Here is a 4705-nt window from a genome sequence, read left to right as displayed (position 1 = left end):
TCACTCAAGCAGATGTAAACCTTGACCACATTGGTGGTAGACGTCAATGAGAAGAACATGAGAGTTTTCCATGTGAATCTTACACAAAAAATTCAGATGTGTGAATAAAAAACCATGTTTCTTTATTGACCTGAAATCATATTGAAACCGACTTTGAGGTCCTATCTTATAACAAGGACAGGAAATTAAATCTAATGTATTACTGGGACCATGCTCCCTTCTCTAGGGCTTCACAACAATACAGTTCAACTATGGTGATAAAAAAGGAGGTTAATTGCCATATCTTTATCCCATTATGGGTAACTTTGATGTGCTCCCTATCTATGCTCAGTAATACCCTGAGGTTACGATAGGCTGTTGCTAATGTGCAACCTCACATTCACCAATCTTTTCTAGAACATTTCAAACCAAACCATGAGATCATCTATCTGAAGTTGAAACCACTGCCTCAGGTCTCTGCAAGGTAGTGGTGTCTAGGGATTACTATCATGGGAACACCATTCTCTATCAGACCTAGAATAAATCACGACCGCTTCTCCTATTCAATCTTTTCTCTCCTCAGAGGCACTCATCTGTCTCTGTTCTCTATTCGCAAAGTTCTTAAGGAACTTAGCTTTCCAGAGAATAAAGTAAGAGGTCCTATTTTCTGTAAGGGTCTTTTTATTTTCTTCTCTACAATCCACACCTTAACATCATTCGCAGAACGAAGCACATCTGAGTGAAAGAGAGGCACAAATGTCTGACCGATCTGCTTCAAAATAAAGAAAAAAATCATAGAAACTAAACAATTAGTATCTAACATAATATAGTTATCAAGTATTAATAATACCTTACTATGTAGCTAATATTTAAAAATACTTTAAGCAATAAAGAATATCTTTATAATAGAGAGTAACATGATGTTATGGGAAAAGCTGTGTATTGTATGGGATTTCACAGAAATAATCTCTGAAGAGATGACATTTATAAAAAAAGATGAATGGGGCACCTGGGTGGCTCAGTCTTTAAACGTCTGCCTTCAGCTCAGGTCATGATCCTGGGGTTCTGGGTTTGAGCCCTGCATCGGGGTCCCTGCTTGGCAGGAAGCCTGCTTCTCCCTCTCCCACTCCCCCTGCTTGTGTTCCCTCTCTTGCTGTGTCTCTCTCTGTCAAATTAAAAAAAAAAAAAATCTTTAAAAAAAGATGAAGTTTTTTGTTTTTTGTTTTTAATTTTTTAATGCTATATGAAAGGCTGAGGACAGAACAGCTCAAAGTTTTAGAACCTCCACGGTGAAATTCTCTAAACTGAGAAAGAACTGAAAATGACCAGTGTGAAAAGTGTATATTGAACAAAAGGAAAGAATGGTTGGAAAGGGCACTGTGAAGATAAATAGGGCTCAGGTCATATAAGATCTTATAGAATATGTGGAAATAATTTTGATTCTATGTCCTGGGAGAAGATAATGATATGTTTAAGTGGACAAGTCCTAATATTTTATTTTAATTTTTAAAAAGAACACTTTGGCAGCCAGGGAGATGTTTGAAATAGAGTAAGAGAGAAAGTTGGAAGATGTGATAGGAAGTTCCTGAAGGTGCCCAGGCCAGAGAAGAGTTCGGTGGGGAGAAAAGATGAGGGATCCTTTTGCAGTGCCCTTTGGGTAGCACAGTCACCACTTAAGAAACAAGCAATACAGGGCGCCCCCTCCTGGTCGGGTTGGGCTTTTATGTGTGGAAGCAATGGAGCTCATGCCAAAGAAGCCAGATGAACTGAGCTGGTAAGGGGGCCACTTCACAGGAGCTGCTAAGGTGGGCATGAGAATCAAACTGCAAAGCAACAATTGTCCCAACAACCTGTTGAAGGAATTCAGTAAGCGCCAGCTCTGGGAAACCATGTGTAATGTTACCATTGTGGTAGGGAGCCTCTCCTTCCTGGATCACAAAACAGTGCTGGCTTATATGACTAAATACTTCCAGAAACTCTTCCTGAGTATTGGGCTTGATGCTACCAGGATCTGTGTGGTGGACATTATCACCCCTGCCAATGCTGAGAAGATTCTGAGCTTTGTCTACACATCAGAGCCTGGGCAGACCCAATCAATGTTGGGGTCATCTATGCGGTAACTGAGTGTCTGGGTGTGGAGGATCACTTCACCTTTCCTGACCTGGAGAGCACTGCTGTGGCCACGCCCTGAATGAGCACCAGTGGTGCCCAGAGCTGTAGGTCAACAGAACCCACTCGTCCCCTTTGAAGAGTGCTGGGATGATGGGGAGCAGTTTGGTCCTAATAGGAACTATGTGTTAACCTAGAGATGCTGGAGGAAGTCATAAAGAGGAAAAGACAGATACGGCCAATGATACTAACCATAGCCTGAGTCTGTTGCAGTGGCCATGGCCACCCTCTTCTGATCATGATGCTCTTGCTCCTCCCGTGACTCTTACTAGGATGATGACCCAGTCACGTCAGCATGGCCATCCAATCATCACAAGCTCCTGGAGGCCATACAAATTTGAGAGCAGTGGAGACTTTAGTAAAAATGGTTTCTTTCCTCCTGACAATGCAAGTAGACATCACCAGGATAACTAATTCGTGTGTGAGCAACAGCAACCACTGCAAAGATCCAGGCTTTGGGAAGATGGATGAGCTCCAGCTGGATGACCTAGGGGTGATGACTGGCAGTCTGAAGACCTCACTGGGGAGACAGGCATAGCTGAGGAAGTGATTGAGTTGAGTGATGCCAGTGAAGACAAGCTGACTTTCAGAGAGAACAATGACCATGAGAATAAGGCCATGCCCGGCCAGGGATGCAAAAAATTTCTAGAGCACAACATTCATTGGATCCGACAGCATGCTCGGGACCATGTGGACCTGCTGACAGGCAGCCACAAGTTCTGGAGACCCACTTCTAGCACTGAAACTCCCGGGTGACCCATGTTCAAGTCCACATTGGTGTTTTCCTCCTTTCTTGTGACCCATGTGAAACTAAGTTCATTATCAAGTGGCAGCTGACCACCCACCGAAGATATGGAATATTAGAGACTATCATCGACCACCCACTGAAGATATGGAATATTAGAGACTATCATCGCCCACCCCAATGATCTCATGACTGGGCATCCGGGTTTGTTTTCAGGTGCAGCCTCCATGGAGCTGGAATGCACTGTCTGTAGGAAGGCACAGGCCAAAGATCTCCATATGGTCCAGAGCCACGTCCTTGACCATCTCCACTTGGAAGGTGCCAGGCCTGTGGTATCTGTGACCAGTACCACTTCCCCACCGCAGCCCCAGATGACACATGCTCTTCCACCTGGGCATTTCAGTCCTCCTGCTCCCTCTGTGTCATGGGCTTTGTGGCCCGCCATCTCCTAGAGAAGCACACAGCTGAGCACCGAAGCCTGGAAGACGTCCTCATCCCTGTCACCTGTGCAGCCAGAGCTTCAAGACTGAGGCTGCCTATCACAATTGTGGAAGTGGCACAAATACAGCAGTGACCTTGAGGCATGGCTATCGCACCCAGCAGTCCAGAAGTGGAAGCTTCCATTGAAGGAGTTCCTGAGTGAGGGACTGGCCCATCTGCAGGGCCAGCCTGGGAACAGCAAGTATATAGCAGCAAGGTCTGTGGGAAAATGTTTGCACACACAAAAGAGTGAGTGAGTTCAGCTACCTCTGGTGGATCCATAGGTGAGAAGCTGCCCAGTGTGAGGGGTGCCACAAGTGCTTCCGGGGCCACTGGGGCCTCCAGTGTTGCCTGGGGACGCATCGGCTGCTCTCCTGTACTGCAGTGCCGTCTGCGGCTGGAACGGCTCCACCTCAGCCATGTGAGCAACCACATGGGTGTGTGTGAAGGCAGCCTCTTGCTCGACTGCCCCGTTAAGCAGAACTTCTTGTACGTATCCATTGCCGAGAGGCAGAAAAGAGCCTGGACCACTGACTGGATCTTAGCAGAACCAGGGGAGCGCCCACCTTCCCCAACCTTTCCAGTTTTACTGATAGGTTTTAGGCTGCTAAGAATCCAACCAACAACCTCACTGAATAGAGGAGGTGTCGAGAAGTCTTCACTGTGGTTATTGTCACCAGATTTCCAACTGGGACACCAGCTATGAGGGAGATTTGGGGGACGTGGTCATTCAGAAAAGAGGAGTCAGCAGGACAGCTCACCTCAGGTTCCAGGCCCAGCCCTTAGCTGGGAGAAGAAGATGGGCTGGAGGTGCCTGCTTGTTCTCAGACTCTACTCTGCTGATTGGACAGTAAAACCTTTCGGCAGTTAGATCCAAACTGGGGTCAGAAGGCTTTGGGGTGAATCCTTGCCAGCCAGAAGAGGCATCCTGTAGTGCCAGCTGAAATGGCAGCCTGGATGGGCAGGAAGGGAGTTTTCTCTTTTCTCCTCAATTCCAAAGAAACATGATTTTATGCAGCTACATCCCAGCATGTCAGGCCTTCTCTGTGGGGTAAAGAGGACAGGGAGCTACTGTGATGTAGTCACTTGTCTACAATGGTTACCTCCACTGACCTTGGGTGTCCTGGTGGAGAGGTGGGAATGACTCTGACAGCAGCAGCCTTGCCTTAATTTACATCCAGACTCCCACCTGGGAGCGTGTTTGGTCTGTAGTGCAGATGAGAAGAACCCATGAGCTGGTAGAATAGTGGACTGTGAGCTCTTCACGATTAAAGAAACCCAAGGAACTGGTGGTGTGTAGAGGGATGTGCATTCTGTTTTTCCCCTTCAGGT

The 4705-nt window shown here is 46.6% G+C and overlaps 1 pseudogene; it reads left to right on the top strand.

The window, feature by feature from the left end:
• The first annotated feature begins 295 nt into the window (after positions 1–295).
• LOC125095647 (zinc finger and BTB domain-containing protein 39-like) lies at positions 296–3907 on the top strand (annotated as a pseudogene).
• Positions 3908–4705: the final 798 nt, after the last annotated feature.

Source organism: Lutra lutra, chromosome 3 (genome assembly GCF_902655055.1).
Source record: "Lutra lutra chromosome 3, mLutLut1.2, whole genome shotgun sequence".
Taxonomy (NCBI): domain Eukaryota; kingdom Metazoa; phylum Chordata; class Mammalia; order Carnivora; family Mustelidae; genus Lutra; species Lutra lutra.
This window is presented reverse-complemented; position numbering and strand designations above follow the sequence as displayed.